Genomic DNA, 18,397 nt, shown 5'->3' with positions numbered 1-18,397 from the left:
TAAGATAACTGAGTAATAAGTAGAGGGAGCATGTACTTCGCAGATATCATCAGAGGGACATTCATCATTCCCATTAGAGAAGTTCTTTTGGTCATTTGACCTTGTGACTTTCCCTCAGATATGACATCAGGGAGCTGTCTGGCTTCCATCTAAGAACTCCTGCCCTACAGAGAGGGAGGCTGCTCCAAGATAACATGAGCATATTTACCCCTCCCCACTCTCACCTTACCCCTCCATCCCCACTCCATCCCTGCACCCCCATACACACAAGTGGAGCTCCAGTCAGGTGAGAAAAAGGCAAACACCTTTCCATTGGAATGTTGAGAAAGAGGATACTTGCATTTCTCCCCAGGCTTGCCATTTCCAGGATTTTGGATTGAGGCCTAAGCCTTCATACGCAGGCATATTTATTGTCTCTGCATAGTGGTGAAAGGTTCCTGAGGCTTTTTTTTCTTTTTGTAAAATCAGGGGCTTGCCCTAGTGCCTTCAGCCAACATTTCTGAATTCTAGCCAAAACTGTCAGGGAAGCTGACAGCCTGGCTTATCCCAAAAGGGCATTAGTCACTCTATAAAACTTTAAAACTATCTCTCTGTTGTACAAAAACACCTCTCATATCTGAAAAGAATGGCAACCCCCCTCACTTAGCTTGAAAACAATTGACAGCCGTGGACAGGACCGATAAAGACTTGGGTTCAAATTTGGTCTTAGATACTTACTAGATGTTTAAGCCTGGGACAGTCATTCAACCTCTGTCTGCCTCAGTTTCCTCATCAGTAAGGATAATAATAGCGTCTAACTCCCAAGCAGCTAGGTGGTGCACAAGCCTAGAATCAGGAAGACTTGAGTTCAAATCTAGCCTCAGATACTTACTAGCTGTGTGATCCTGGGCAAGTCTCTTACCCCGGTTTGACTCAGTTTCCTCACCTGTAAAATGAGCTGGAGAAGGAAATGGCAAATCACTCCAGTATCTTTGCCAAGAAAATAGGGTCACAAAGAGTCAGACACAGCTGAACAGCCCAAGGTTATTGTGAAGATTAAATGAAATAATATTTGTAATGAATTTTGCAAACCTTAAAGTGCAATTTTGCAAACCTTAAAGTAAAAACTAGTTATGGTTGTTGTTAGTATTATTAACGATCTCCTTCCATGAGACCAATAATGCTTCAAAGTCCACATGCTCATCTAGCTCATGAGTCAAGGATACTTTAATTGAGTTCACTATAGCTTTTACAGCAACCAGCAGAATTGTCTCAAGTCTCCAACTGCCTTCTGTTAAATACAGCTGATCAATATTACCAAACAAATGAGGAAGGACAGGAAGAATGGAGCCCACGTCACTGGGAGGTGGGGGGGAGGAAAAGGTAACTAAAGCCCCACGTTTCTGTAATTCTAGGAAATGTTTTATGCCAATGCATGTTTTATGTCAATCAACCACATAAAGCAGTTACTGAGACTGCACACGGCCATAAAGATGCACTTTTAAACCCTTAAAAATAAGGTACCATAATTACATCTTATAGAACTCTCAGTCCCATGAGTCCCTTTGCTGTTTTTAAGATACCCATGGTAGATGAGGTAAAAGAAGGGGGGTGGCTTGAAAGACTTTGAGCTCTGAGAGCAGAAAAATGCAAAAGCTGTCCAGATTTGCATGTAGGATCTTTCTCTCTGATTTATTAGCTTTAATAACTGTGGGATCTCTCTCAGCTCTTGGCTTGGAGAACTAAAATCATTACAGTTTAAGAATTTTTCCCCTTCACAGTAATCTCTGGTGGTGTCAGTCATCTGGGAAAGTGAAACAGCTTCCTTTCCATGTTGTGTTTTTTTTCTAAATCCCTAACTTGAATAACATTCTAGAAGTTTCTATTTGAAACTAAGCTTTTGTCCACTCACTCCAAAGGGGAATTTACAGCAATAATAATCTTCTGTGGTAGAGACTTGGTTTTGTAGTTGTAATTCAGAACATGACTTAATAGTTCTGGGAGTATCATTTCTATAAAATCAAAAGGTAGTCAATGGTCAGACAATGCATCAGCCTTCTGGGATCTTTCTTGGGAGTTGGAAACCCCATGGCATAATTGAACTAATTGGCATAGACAGTATAATGTGTATGCTCATGAGTAGGGCTAGGAAACTGTTTCTTCCTAGGGAAGCAGAGTAACATCAACTTCTTCCACCTTTGTCGCTGCCGTGGAGAGCTATCTGTTCCCATGGCTACTGGTTTACCCAAAGGTGATCACAATAAGATAATAGATCTTGAGCTAGCTGAAAGCTTAGAAACCATCTCCCTGGATTCTTTTTTTTTTTTTTTTTAGTGAGGCAATTGGGGTTAAGTGACTTGCCCAGTGTCACACAGCTAGTAAGTTAAGTGTCTGAGGCCGCATTTGAACTCAGGTCCTCCTGACTCCAGGGCCGGTGCTCTATCCACTGCGCCACCTAGCCGCCCCCCATCTCCCTGGATTTTTAACCTGGGATCCATGAACCTGTTTTTTTTCCAATACTTTGTTAGCTGTGTTTCAACAAAATTGAACCCCGATCTAGACCAAACCTCTTCTTTTATAGACATGAAACTGAGCCCCAGGAAGGTCAGGTGAGTTGTCCAAGTTCATACAAGTGGTTAGCATCAGAAGTGAAATTTGAACTCATGTCCTCTGATTCCAGAACCAGTGGGCCAAATGTTGGTGGAGAGGTGATGGCAGGCTCAGAAATGTGTGCTCTGTTGACCTCAAGGTCACTGCTATTCAAGTAGCTCTCATTTTTCATGTCATGGAAACTATAATGGCCGTAGAATTCTTAATGCATTGAAAGACCACATTGAACAGACTTAATCATATACTCACCTTATTAGACAAGGTTTCTTTGCTGGAAACAGCTGGGTTGAATCATAAGATCACAGACTTAGAGATTGAAGGAACCTTAGCACAAAACTAGGCATTTTTGTAACATGGACTTCTTTGTCATAGGCCCCCTTTTCAGAATGTTTTTAAATGCATCCAATTAAATCTATAAGATTACAAAAGAAACGAATTATATTGAAAGTCATCTATTTCTATATCTATACATATCTATATCTATATCTATATCTATGTCTATATCTATATCTATATCTATATCTATATCTATATCTATATCTATATCTATATCTATATCTATATCTATATCTATATCTATATCTATATCTATATCTATATCTATTAAACAGATTCACGATCCCTGGGTTAATAACCCCTAGCTTAGAGGTATTCATTCTAGTGCACAGTCTCCCAGTGTTGAGAGGATGCTCTTAAGTCAGTTGGTCCAATTCTCACTATCCTGTTCATGAATCCTTTCTACCAGCTTGATACGTGAACATGCCACAACTATCCAGACACCTCCAGTGGATAGAATGCAAGACTTGGAGTCCTGAAGACCTGAGTTCCAATCCTGCCTCAGACATTTCTTAGGTGTGTGACCCCGAGCAAGTCACGTCATCTTTGCCTGCCTCAGTTTCCTCATCTGTAAATAGGAGAAATAATAGCTCCTGCCTCCCAGGGTTGTTATGATGATCAAATGAGTTGATATTTATAAAGTGCTTTGCAAACTGCAAAACGCTATATAAATGTCCCTTCTAATAGAAAGATTCCTTTCCTGTACTCATTGTTCAATATGAAGGTACTTCTTTCTGTGTGAAAGTACTTGCTTTTATTCCCCAGTTGCCTACTGTCAGTATGGCCTTAGTAGATTCATAGGATCATAGATTTAGAGCTAGAAGGGGCCCTTAAAGGGCACCTAGACTTAAGCCCCTCATTTTATATATGAGGAATCAGAGGTCCCAAAAGTTTAAGTGATTCTACTAAGGTCACACAGATAGCAAGAAGCATATCCAGGATTTGAATCCATTACCTTTGACTCTCAATTCAGTATCTTTCCCCCTCAATTTGTCTCAGCTGGTACCTCTGGTACCATCTCCATAGCAACACCCCCTTTATGTTGTGGCAGAGACCATATTATTCAACTAAAATGAAATAATCCTAGAATAAGGTGAACAATTTAGGAGCATAGACCTAGAGCTGACATCATCTGCTTCAATCTCAATTTGAGGACCATAGAGTTGAATTGACTTGTCCAAAGTCACGCATCTAGTAAAAGGTAGGTCTGGTAGGTCTGGTGCTCAAAGACTTGGGTCTTTTTCACATTGTAATATATTGCTTCCTCTCATCCTCCAAAACACACTCTAGTCTGAATCATGATCCACATGTCAATGGGCTCTCCAAGAAGGGCTTATCTTGTGGTCTAAACCTGAAATCAGAATATCACACTGGCACACCTTAGCAACTGCAAATCATCCCCATGGAAAATGATCATTGTGAAAAATGAAGTGGCTGCAATAATACACAGAGGGACTGAAGTCGAATATATGGGCAACCCCAAGGTTACCATTTTTTTAAAGCTAATGGCTACATATCTTTCAATGAAGTCCTGCTTCAACAGCTCATTATAAATCAAAAATTAAATATCCACCATATTCCAGGAATCTTGCACTAGGCACACAAAGGCAAAAGTCAAACAGTCCCTGACTTCAGGGGGCTTTCACTTCCATTGGGGAGACAATATGTACATGTATAAATTTGTTCATGATCAAAAAGGACCAAAATGATATCATGATGTTTTTTTCAAGGCACAGTATGTCTGGCTGTGGTCAATCAAATTACTACAACCTCAGAAAGCTCTACCACATGTTGGGCAAAAACATATATGACTATATATGGTGTAAATAAAAATGAATACAAGATAATTTGTGATGGGAAGCAGCAGCAGTTGCAGGATTGGAGGAGGTTGGGGAAAGACTTCGTGTAGGTGCCACTTGAATTGAATTTTGAAGGAAATCAGAGATTTCAAGAAGCAGTGGTAAGGAAAGAGAGCATTTCAGGCATAGGCTAAATGTCTTGTTTGAGAAATAATAAGTGGGGAAGTTTGGCTGGACTATAAAAGTGCAATGAGGGCAGTAAAGAAATAAGAAGGGGCAGCTAGATGGTGCAGTGGATAGAGCACCAGCCCTGGAGTCAGTACCTGAGTTCAAATCCGGCCTCAGACACTTAACAATTACTAGCTGTGTGACCCTGGGCAAGTCACTTAACCCCAAATGCCTCACTAAAAAACAAAAAACAAAAACAAAAACAAGAAATAAGAAATCACCAAGTTGTGAGGGATTTAAAAAACAAATAGAGTATTTTATATTTGATCCTGAAGTTAATAGGGAGTCAGTATAGTTTACTGAGCAAGGGAGGGGAATGGTCAGACCTGTGCATTAGGAAAATCATTTTGGAAGCTAAGTGGAGGCTGAATTCAAGTAAGGAGAAATTTGAGGTAAGGTGACCAATTAGGATGTTATCTCAATAGTCTGAGTATGAGGTGATGAGAGCCTGCATGAGGGTGATGGCTAAGTAAAAGAGTAACATGTGAGAGTTGTTGTGGAGACTGTGACATGGATTTGATTCTGAGTTCTGAAAGCCCATGATAATGTGCTGTAAATTTAGGCAAGTTTTAGCAATTTCAGGAGGACCTAATTTACAGGGTTGTTTTGAAGCTCAAATGTTTTACAAAGTTGAATGTGCTATGGGAATGTGTTAATCATGTTTCAGTTGTGTCTTTCTCTTCCTGACCCCACATGGGGTTTTCTTGGCAAAGATACTGGAATGGTTTGCCAATTCCTTCTCCAGCTCATTTTATAAATAAGGAAACTGAGGCAAACAGGGGTAAGTGATGTGATGTTTAAAATCTAATGAGTGAACAAACAAACAAACAAAAAAAGAGGGGGCAGCTAGGTAGCACAGTGGATAGAGCACTGGCCCTGGAGTCAGGAGGACCTGGGTTCAAATCCGGCCTCAGACACTTAAAACTTTCTAGCTGTGTGACCCTGGGCAAGTCACTTAACCTCAATTGCCTCACTAAAAAACAAACAAACAAAATCTAATGAGTAATGTCTCAAAAAATCTAATATGTGGTCACCATAAATTAGAAACTTTAGCACCAGTCTTTGGGCATTAAGCATTTATTAAAGCATACCAGGTATAAGAGAAAAAAGAACACATGGAGTTAAGAAAAGGCCTATCTAACCTACAGTTCCAGCCTGGTCTTGTTCTTCCTCAAATCCTCTGCCATGAGCCTGCTTCAACCATGAACTCCTCTCAAACTGAGTGGGGAAGCTTTTTATAGGTCTGGAGCAGAGGCGGTCCTTACACACTGCTTCAAGCTGATTGGTAGGTATCATCCAAATTCATTGGTTCACTGGACTTGAAGGTGGTCTCATGTTGAGTTCAAAGTCCTTAGCTTCTAAGAACATTACCTCCTTAAGGGCCAGCCAGGTGTGGTTACAATCTAATTAACTTGAAGTAGGCTAATCAGCAACAATCACTCTCACTTAATTCAATCAGTTTAGATTAATCTCCAGGTGAGACTTTGAGTATCTGCCAAATCCCATTATTTTCTCACAGTGACTTGCCCAAGGTCATACAACTAGTGAGTGTCTGAGGCCAGATTTGAACTCAGGAAGAGAAATCATCCTGACTCTAGGCTTGGCATTCTATCCACCATGCCTCCTAGCTGCCCTAACACAGAAATATCACTTCTTCTTCTTTAAGGATGAGTCCAATGGAGGACTGTGTCTGTCATCCACTTAGCTGATTTCAGAGAGATTCATAACTTGAAAATTTTGGTTATAACTACCTGTAAAAACATCTACTGAAGATCAACCACCTCATTTTACAGAAGAGGAAACTGAGATCCAGGGAGTTAAAATGATGTGTGCAGTCACACAGGTAGTAAGCATCAAAAGCAGAATTTGAACACTCTAGAGAAGGTGAACTTTTCACTTTATCATAAAATCTGTATCTGTGATAGAGAAGTTTGGTAAAGGATTCATGGATAATGATAATGTAACAAAATCTGTGATGACCACAACCTATCCATGTCTGCTTCTCCTGTCTGACTTATCCAGTAAAAAAATAAAGAAGGAAGGGTTAGATCCTTTCTCACAGGTCAGTGACCTGAAATGTAGAGCCCTCCCTCTGAGGCAGGGGTTTGGTAGGTGTGAAACTCTTCCAACAGTATTGTTGTTGTTGCTGAGTCATTTTTCAGTCATGTCCAAATGGTTTTCCTTTTCCTTCTTCAGTTTATCTTACAGATATGGAACTGAGGCAAAGAGGGTTAAATTACTTACCCAGAGTCACATAGCTAGTAAATGTCTGAGGCTGGATTCAAGCTCAGGAAGAAGAGTCTTCCTGACTGCCGACCCGCACTTTGTCCACTGCACCTAACTTCCAGCAGCACCCTGCAATTAATACTATGAGTGCCACAGTACCAGTTATGTTACAAATGCCCGGAGGGGATGTGGGGATTTGAAAACTAGAATATCAAAGGAAGTGAGCTAGGTGTAGTTGTGTTGGAGATTGACCCCATGGTTGGCTATTGACTAATTTTTCCCTCCTACCAAGAGACTGATCACACACCCTTTGGAAAAAGGCTATGTTGCCATATTGGAGACCAGGGTTCAGAAGACAATGGACAGTTAGCCAAATTCAGCCAGCTGTCTGTTTTTATATAGCTGGTGAGGTAAGAATGTTTTTTTTCACGTCATAGTTCAGATTTTTGCATTAGATCACATGAGTTGGGGGGTGATCTTCCAATTATCATGGGCATATCACAATCCACTTGCAATTTTTTTTTTAACAATTAACAAATACTTCCTATTTACTTTAGCAACTTACACATATCCAAAGCTATTTCTACAGCCCTCTGAATTGGGTCACTCTAAGCAAATATATCTTGTCCATCAACAGTAATGAAATTAATAGATTGTGCCCATGTTGACATGCCTATTTTAACCTAATAATTTGTGTATTTAACTGTCCTAAGTCATAACCTCAAACGAATGCTAAGCATATAAAATAATTGGTCTTGGGAACAAAAGAATGAATGGAAGCACCATTTTTCCTTTTTTCTAATCAGTCTTGACAAAGGCTTTTTTCCCTTTTAAAACATAATTTTATTTTTATCAATTAACAAAAATATTTTTTCATTCCTTTCTATTTTCCCTCCAGTGAAGGAGGGGTAATGGAAAGAAAAGGAAAAAGAAAAAAAAAGCTCTTGTAATAAACGTGCATATTCAATTGGCTGTGTTCAAAAAATATGTATCATCTTACATTCTGAGTTCATCACTTTTCTATCAGGAGGGGCAGATAGCATGCATTATCATTGGTCCTTTGGAACCATGTGTTTGTTATTGTTCTTCATCAGAGTTGATCAGAGTTTTTAAGTCTTTTCAATGTTTGTCTTTAAAATGTTGTTATTGCATGACTAATGCAGAAATATGTTTAATGTTATTGTACATATATAACCTATATCAGATTACTTGCTGTCTTGGGTAGTGGGGGAGGGAGAGAAGGGAGGGAAAAATTTGAAACTAGAAATCTTATAAAAACAAATGTTGAAAATTATCTCTGTGTATAACTGGAAAATAATAAAATACTTTCATAATTTAAAAAATAAATTAAATAAAATGTTGTAATTGTATCAATTGTTTCCCTGGTTCTACTCATGTCACTTTTTCATCAGTTGATACAAACTTTCCCAGGTTTTTCTGAAACTATCCCTTTCATAATTTCCAATGGCAAATTAATATTCCACTATATTCATATAGCATGATTTGTTCATGCATTCCTCAATTGATGGGCATCCCCTCACTTTCAAGTTCTTCATCACCACAAAAAGAGCTACTATGAGTATTTTTGTATATATTGGGCCTTTTCTACTTTCTTTGATCTATTTTGGGTATAGTTCTAGTAGTAGTATTATTGGGTCAGAGAGTATACACAGTTTGTGACTTGACAAATGTCTTTTCAATTTGTTAATACCCTTTAAGAAGACAATAATGTTGGTATAGTTGGACTTAGAGGGAGGGAGTTGATTGGACCTAGGATTTTATTTGCATAGGAAGCTCCTAGTGAGGAGATTTCTTTACCAACAAAGATGATGATTACCTTCTCTGTAACTTATAATCTTAAAGAATTGCCTTGGGCACTGAGAGTAACCTCTTAAGTGACTTAACCAGGGTCACATAGCACTAATATTTATGAGAGACAGGAAATTGAATTCAGGTCTTCCTGATTGCAAGGCTAGCTTTCTATCCACTATCCAACATTCCTCTCAAATATTAGTTACATGAGCATTTAAGTTAAGAAGTGCCAACATGGACAAAATTGATTAGTGCCATTATTTTGACAGTATTTATAATGCATAGATACAAACATTCAGGTTATGAAGAGGAAGAAGAAGAAGAAGAAGAAGAAGAAGAAGAAGAAGAAGAAGAAGTAGAAGAAGAAGAAGAAGAAGAAGAAGAAGAAGAAGAAGAAAGAAAGAAAGAAAGAAAGAAAGAAGAATTATTTCTAGTTCCTGACACATTTCCCTATTAGTAGTCATGTGACAGCAAATGCTATTATTCCCAATTTCAAGATGAGAAGGTTAAAGCTCAGGGGCTGAAAATTATAAAGCCACAATCATAAAGCTAATAAGTGGCAGAGCTGAGAGTAAGTTTCTGGCTCTAAACCCTCTTGTACATCCTTTTGAAACTGATGTAAAATGTCATATATGACAATTGACTATGTCTGCATAATCGTATAGAAGAGAATAGGGAAGCTCCCCTAGAAAAAACATGAAAGTGCCATCCTCACTGCCAGATTTCCTGAGTGGAGAGATCTCTTGGGCAGCAGTCAGACTGTATCTGAATCTCCTCTCATTTTTTACAATATAGACAAAGCCTTAGGTCTGTTGACAAAGAACTCCAATACAAATTAAGGTTCTCAAAGATAGGGATAACTGATAAAGAAATATTACGTCTTAGGGAGTAGTGCCTTGCTTTTTAAATGATCATTTATCAGATGAAAAGGAATCTCTTCATTGTAACTGACACAGCTACTGGAATTTGTTTTGCTTTAGAAGCAAGGGGGGTGAACAGAAAAAGAGCAAAGAAACCCTGGAATCAGAGAAGCTGAGCCCCAATCCTGATCCTGATCCCGTGTAACTTGGTCAAGTCCTTTAACTTCTCTGGGCCTCTGTCTCCTTATCTCTAAAATAAAGGGGTTAGACTAGTTGACCTTTGAGTTCCCATCCAGCTCTAAAGCTGTCATGCTATGAATTTGTACCAGATGCTTTATGGTTCTTCATAGAAGTATGGCTGGTTTGGGGTGGGAGGGTGGAGGCAAGGTACAAGACACAGGAGTTGACTAATAAGTAGTCATTCCTGGTCAAGTGAGATGGAAGATGATATAGAAAACAAGGTGGTGACAAGGCACATCATCATCATCATATTTATATAGCACTTTATAGTTTTCAAGTGCTTTCTGTGTATGATCTCATTTCAACCTGAACAACAGATTCATGAGGTAAGCACTAGTATACCCATTTTACAGATGAGGAAATGGAAACTCAGAGAACTGAAAGAACTTGCCTATGGTCACATAGCTAGTAAGCATCAGGGGCAGGATTTGACCCCGTGTCTTCCTAATATCATCAGTCCTACTGTCTTATACACAATACAATACAATGTTGAGATTAGAAATGATGAATGGGGATGGGATGGAAAAGGATTTGAAAATATATTGTATTCATTTTTATCAATGTGAAAATTAAAAGACTGAGAACTGCTGATGCCTGGTTTCTTTATTTGAAGGTTATATTGTATAGTTTTAGTGACCCTAGTGATTAGAAAATTGGAATATATGAAAAACGACTCTAGTTACAGAGCTCGGGGTTTGTTACCTGATGGGTGAAATTTATTGGCCTCTAAGGACTTTCAGAAGCCTTTCTGATCCAATCACATTTCCAGTCTTCATGGACATCAACTTAATCATGCAGCAACTTATATGGATCCATTATAAGCATTTATCAAGCATATACTATTGACCAGACAATATTCTAGGTGCTAGAGATACAAATAGAAAAGTAAACTCGTCCCTGCATGCAAGGAGTTTATATTCTCCTGGGATCACTAAGGTCTTAAGATGAAATGGACCAATTCATCCCAAGGATGAGAAATAAGAACTCTACCACTGGCTCTTCCTGTGCCCCATATAAAGTCATTTTAATCTCCATTTTCTTCCATCTGCAGAATGGAAATGGAATTGTAGTCCCTGGGGGAGTTATAGAGGAGTTAATTCAGATCCTTATTGACTTTAGAGTGTGGTACATCACAATCAACTTTCGTGCATGAGGATAGTTGCCATTGGTTTAATTTTTTATAGTATTCCCAATAGTGGTGACAGTGACGATGATGATGTGTACTTCCTTAAGGTATCAGTCACTTCACAGCTGGAAAACATGTATCCATTGGATATGGCACCAGATAGTCCCTTTCTACCACCAAGAGCCCGTACCGATATGGTTTCCAGGTTGTCGGCTTCACCTTTTTCCATTCTGGGGCCAGAGGTGGAGGGGGTGACATTCTTTGCACTGTGCAGTAAGCTAAATTCCTCATGAACACCTTCCATCATCTGCTCACTGATCCATGTCCTGTTCTCTTGGCTGAGCTACATTTTAAAGTCCCTCCTAGCATGACTTTGCCGGTCTTCATGCTGGCTGCCATGCAGTGACCTCCACCCCAAGTGACTATCAGTCATGTTTTTCCTAAAAAATACAATGTACCTACAGTGTTAAAGCAAATAAGCCACATGTCATATTAGCAAATATGATAAGTTCAAGACCAGTAGACCAGAAATAGCCTGTCTCCTGTCGTCCTGGGATCCATATTTGAATGTTTCTTTCCTCAAAGGTGGGAACCAAGGCAGGGGCAGCCTGTGTGGCCTGTTCCCACCAGTCCTGAGCGACCAATAATTAATTTATGCTGAATGTAATTACTCCCTTGTTAACAGTAGTTTTTCTGCACTTTCTCTCAGTTGGCTCTGGAGACATACATGTTGAGTGTGATGTATGACTCCTGGCTCAGAAGGAAACCTGAGTCCTGTGAAAAGACAGAGATAAAGTGAGCTTGCTCTGTTACCCGCTAATGAATTTATGGGCTCAACACTCTTATCTGAAGTACAGCAGAGGAACATTCTTAAGGAGTATTAGTGTGGCCTGGAAATAAGAACAAAAGATAGTAAGAAAAGGCCAGTTTTATCCAGATCATTGGATTCCTGGTACTTTAGTCCCTTTAGTTCAAAACCACTAAAGGGAAGGCAGTGTTTTTGTTAAAAAGAGGAAAGGTTGAAGAGTGTTTATGGAAGAGAGAAGGGATCAGAATTTACAGAGAATTTAAGTTTTGTCTCAAAATTTTACTAGATGGACCCATTATATCTATTTTCTGTGCAGACCTTTAATCAAGAGTCTTGAAGAATTTTTAAATGTGAACTTTCTGTTATTTTCTTTTTACCAAGTTACATCAGCTAGCCTCCCAAATTCATTTTTTACTGAACACTGTGAGCCATTATATCATATTTTTCTCCCAGGGATAAAGGAATAGGGCAAGAACTCTAGATCTGAAAGGGACCTTGAGGTTGTCCAATCCAACAGCCTCCTTTTATAAATGAGGAAATGAGCTGAGATAAATCAAGTGGCTTCCTTAGGCCACCCAAGGAATAATCATGACAGGTAGGATTTGAAAACAGGACCTCTGACACGCAAGTCAGTGTGTGTTCCATAGTACCATGGAGTTATGTCTATTTTAAGAGGATATTGAGTCAAAGTCAGGATAGTTATATAAGAATAACTGAACTTTAGTCAAAGTTTGCAGTGTTTCACTTGCATTACCTCATTTGAGCCTCACAATATTGTTAGGTATATTCTATACCACTTATTATTCCCATTATTCCCAAACCGAGGTTCAGAGAAATTAAATGACTTAGCAAGCATCTCATTGCTAGTAGCGATCAGAAGTAGGGTTTCAATCCATATCTCTCACGAGTCTAAGTCTAGCATTTTTGTTTTTATAACACACTGCTTCCGTATACGGTAATGAAGATACCTGGGTCCAAATTCGACCTCTGACTCTTACTAGTTATGTGACCCTGGATTACACAGTATCTCTGAACCTCAGTTTCCTTTTCTGTAAAAATCTTGATTGCCTGTAGTATAAGGTTGCTGTAGTAGCCCCACTTCCTGGAACTGTTATAAGGATTAAAAAGATGTACAGGGCATCTAAAAATTACTTTAAGCTTTAATAGAATATAATTGCACTAAAAATTTTGGGACATCCTGTGCAATGTATGTAAACATATATGCATATATACATACATGCTTATATATACACAGATATGTCTGCTACAAGGATGTTGATGATGATGGTGATGATGAGAAAGGGTTAAAATAATACACTGATGTCTACACAAAAGCATATGAACATTTTGTCAGGGTATAACCCTGTGCATATAATTATGGGCAGCAGTATTTGAACTAGGCTCCATTCTGAAAATGTCTTTGGAGAATGATCCCTTCAAAGTAGTACATACTGCCAGGTCCTTATAAGTACAGATTGTTTCATTTTTTGTATTTGTATCCCCGGTGCCTAGCACAGTGCTTAGCACACAGTAGGTATCTCATACATGTTTGTTGATTGGTTGAGTGATTGGGGGGGTGGTAAGGGAGCTTTGCTGGCACAACCTAAGCAGACTCCCCATCCAGCTGATCTTCCCCCATATGTATGGGGGACTGATCCTACAAAGGTCCTAAGGAAGGGGAATGGGTGGGGTTCCTTTGTTTAAGGAGAAGACATGGGAGTCTTACTGCCCCCTTAAATTCCACAGTCAACTCTTTCAAACTACTTGGGAATTTGCCATGAATATTTCCTTCCTCAACATAACAAATTCCTTTTGACCTACCTTGAAATCGGTATCTCAGAGGCTTAGTTGGTACAAAGAGAGGTTTGAATTCTAAATTTCCTAGGAGTAAAGAAAGAACCTATGGGAATCTTGGCTTGAACCATAGAATTTAGAGAAAAGCTAGAGAAGATAGACATTCTAGTTTCCCTTTTTTTATAGACAACAGAAAGGGACATGTTTTCTATACCAAGGCTGATTTGGAACAGACTGGAAAAACAGGTTAGATGGAGAGATGCCCAACATTATTCAAACAATAAAATGAAGAAAAAAATTCTTTAGCCAATAACAAGGATACCTCACTTTAACATTCTCCTTGTGATTTCATTCTGGGATGGTGTATATAGAAGGTCCCTTTAGCTACCTAAACATTCTAGACATTTCCTATCAATTTGGGATTTTTTTCTTTGTTTTTTAAACATTTATTTTATTTATTTTTTGTGGGGCAATGAGGGTTAAGTGACTTGCCGAGGGTCACACAGCTAAGTAAGTGTCAAGTAAGTGTCTGAGGCTGGATTTGAACTCAGATCTTCTCGAATCCAGGGCTGGTGCTTTATCCACTGTGCCACTTAGCTGCCCCCTTTTCTTTGTTTTTTTAAAGACTTTGTAGCCAATGAATACGAAGGCAATAACGATTTGCTTCACTTTAGGAAGAGAAATCTTTTCAAAGGACAGGGGAGAATTCAAGCCTGAGAGAAGGTTGTCCATTTTCACTTGATATCCATTGCTAAAATTAAGATGGTTAGGGCAGGTTGCTCTCGAAATAAGATCCTTGCCAGGACTTGTGCTGTATAAAGAGAGCTGTATATGGGGTGAGAAGAATTCTATTCTAATACTGGCTCTGTCATTTATTACACATTTGACCTTGGACAAGTCAGTCAAAATCATTAAGCCTCATTGATAAAATGGGGGGTTGGACTACATAAACTTTCAGGTTCCTTCTGACTTTCAATCTTTCATCCTACCAATTCTGCTTTAAGGCTACAGATCTCAGATGGTTGCAATACCCTCATGTCTGCCCCCACCAAATACAAAGGCTTCTAAACATTCCTATTTTCCTACACCTAAACTCATCCCCTTATTCCAATTTTAAAAAACAAGATCCTATGGTTAGACACATCATTATGAACACAGATATCTAGTTTGTTGACCTTCCATTTTCTACTCTTTGCTGCTCCTCTAGCTAGTTAACCCCTGACCCTAGGGATATTTCCTCTTTGTTTGCCCATACTCCATTTTATATCCCACAATACTCTTTATCTCTTGTTTCATTATAAATTCTTCCCTTATCCAAAGATCTAAGGGGTAAAATTTTCCATGCTCCCTAATTTGCTTATGATATCTCCCTTTAGGTCTAAACCATGTAACCATGCTGACATTATCTTGGTAAACTGTGTGACATGTTGGTCCATAGGACAGTTCTTGCTTTACATAAATTCACATTAGGCAAATTTGACTTTCCACAAAGAATTATGAAAGAAATCTGCATTCCAACAAAAAAACCTATGTTAACTTTACTAAACATTACTGTACTCCCTCTCTCCACTCCTACTCCTCCACTAAGAGCTCTGCAGTTTCTTCCCACAACCACCCCCCCAAAATCCAAATGAAAGCAAAAACTGGCTTGAGACCTCCTGCATCAAGAGAATCCTACCTTTGCCACACTCTGCCCATCCAAAGCCCCTGTCAAACACGGCCTGTTCTTCTCAGTTCTGGCCAGGTGCCCATATGGCTGGTCTCAACCCCTGTGTTCCTTCTGCTGCTCTCATTTTTCTGTCCTCAGACTCCATGGATCCTTGAACCATGCGCTGACCCCCCCCACCCCAATGAGCTGGTGGCCTCTTTCCTGACTCCTTCCATCCCTCCATTCCCCACATTCATAGGTAAATTTGCATTATGTAAGAATCACTTTAAGTAGAGTTCACTTTATAAACCAAGAATGGTCTATACCTAGTTTCTGTCAAACTAGTTTCCACTTTCCCCAGCAATTTTTCATAAACACTGAGTTTTTGTCTGAAAAGCTTGGATCTTAGGGTTTATCAAACACTAGATTACTATAATCATTTACTGCTCTGTATTGTGTACCTAATATATTCCTCTGATCCAACATTCAATTTCTGAATCAGTACCAGATTATTTTGATGACTAATGCTTTGTAATACAGTTTGAAATCTGCTACTGCTAGGCCACCTTTCTTCACTTTTTTTTCATTGATCCTAGGATACAGCTAGAAAAATATTTTTGGTAGTTTGCTATGGCACTGCATAAGTACATTAATTTAGGTGGAATGGCCATTCTTAATATGTTGCCTTACCCTACCCATAATCAGATAATATTTCTCCAATTGTTTAGATTTAACTTTATTTGTGTAAAAAATGTTTTGTAATTGTGTTAATATAGTACCTGGGCTTGTCTTGTAAGATAAGACTCCCAAGTATTTTATACTGTCTACAGTTATTTTAAATGGAATTTCTCTTTCTCTTTGTTGATTATACATAGAAATGTTGATGATTTATGTGGGTTTATTTTATATCCTAAAATTTTGCTGAAGTTATTTCAACTATTTTTTTAGTTGATTCTCTAGGACACTATCATATCACCTACAAAGAGTGATAGTTTTGTTTCTTCATTGCCTGTTCTAATTTCTTCAATTTCTTTTTCTTCTCTTATTGCTATAGCTAGCATTTCTGGAATAATATTGAATAATAGTAGTGATAAAGGGCATCCTTGCTTTGCTCCTGATCTTACTGAGAAGCCTTCTGGCTTATCCCCATTACATATAATACTTGCTGATGGTTTTAGATAGGTATTACTTATCATTTTAAGGAAAGCTCCATTTAATTCCTATGCTTTCTAGTGTGTTTTTAAAAAAACAGGAATGGGTGTTGTATTTTAGCAAAAGTTTTTTCTGTATCTATTGGGGTAACCATATGATTTTTGTTGTTTTCATTATTGATACTGTCAATTGTGCTGATAGGTTTCCTAATAATGAATGAGCCCTGTATTTCTGGAATAAAATCCACCTGATTATAGTGCATGCTTTTTGTGATATATTGTTGTAATATCCTTGCTAGTATTCTTCTTTAATTGCATTAACATTCATTAGGAAATTGGTCTATAGTTTTCTTTCTCTGTTTTTGCTTTTCTTGGTTTAGATATAAGAACCATATTTGTTTTATAAAAGGAATTTGGGAGGACTCCACCTATTTTCCCAAAATATTAATATAGTGTTGGAATTAATTGTTCTTTAAATATTTGGTAGACTTCACCTACTTTGTGGATCTTTTTCTTAGGTATCTCACTAATGGCTTGTTGAATCATCATGAACACAGACACCTATTTAATTGACATTCCATACCAAACCACAAGAGGTAGCAATGGGATTTGCCCTGATTTGTTGAATTGTAGTGGATTAGAAACCCACAATTCTAGCAAGAGAATATATTGGGGTTGGGGGTAAGGTAAGAAGTGGTAACATGAAAAGAACACATGCTTGGAGTCATAGAGAAAAAGGGATTGGAGGCAGGGGAGCTGTAATGAATAAAATCTGGAAAACAACATAAGCAGGGACATCCTTGGGTGGGCAGGGTAGGAGAGATTTGGAAATTTTCTGGCATCTTTCTTTTGGAAAAGATGGCTCTTAGGTGTGCCTACCCACAAGCCACAGACATTTTGTCGTGTGCTAGAATGCTGGAATAGAGTCCTATATTTGGAATCAGGCAGGTCTGGATTCAAATTCCACTTCAAGCACTTGCTAGCTATGTGACCCCCCACCCCCCAGCAAGTTACTTAACCTTTATGAATCTATTTCCTCACCTGTAACATGGAGATAAGAATACCCATAGTATCAACCTCACAAGGTTTTTGAAAGGTTCAAATGAGATAAAGTATTTAAGGAGCTTTGGTTGTATAAATTTATATATACAGTCATTCCTTCCAAATCATGACTTCCCCCATCATGGTTTTGATATATCACAGGTTGGCATAAGAAATGAAATGTGAGGGGCAGCTAGGTAGCATAGTGGATAAAACACAGGCCCTGGATTCAGGAGGACCTGAGTTCAAGAAAGAAAGAAAGAAAGAAAGAAAGAAAGAAAGAAAGAAAGAAAGAAAGAAAGAAAGAAAGAAAGAAAGAAAGAAAGGAAGGAAGGAAGGAAGGAAGGAAGGAAGGAAGGAAGGAAGGAAGGAAGGAAGAAAGAAAGAAAGAAAGAAAGAAAGAAAGAAAGAAAGAAAGAAAGAAAGAAAGAAAGAAAGAAAGAAAGAAAGAAAGAAAGAAAGAAAGAAAGTGAAATGAGAAATTGTGAGAAGGGGAGTTTTGCAGAAGCCGTAGATGACATGCAAAGGTCAGCAGATGACACAGAAAAAGTTTGGAAACTCAGAAATGCATAAAATATTATGTATAGTATTATATGATATCAACATATTTTATCTTTTAATACCATAATAATTCAGACTTCTCTGGTAAAAAGGAGGGTCAAAAATTTTATGCATTTTCCAGATCACATGGGCACTGCTCCCCTAACCCCCCTAGCCCCTATGATGTGGAAGGGATAAC

Source organism: Dromiciops gliroides, chromosome 4, assembly GCF_019393635.1.
Source record: "Dromiciops gliroides isolate mDroGli1 chromosome 4, mDroGli1.pri, whole genome shotgun sequence".
Taxonomy (NCBI): domain Eukaryota; kingdom Metazoa; phylum Chordata; class Mammalia; order Microbiotheria; family Microbiotheriidae; genus Dromiciops; species Dromiciops gliroides.
The sequence above is the reverse complement of the archived record's forward strand: the minus strand, read 5'-3'. Positions refer to the sequence as shown.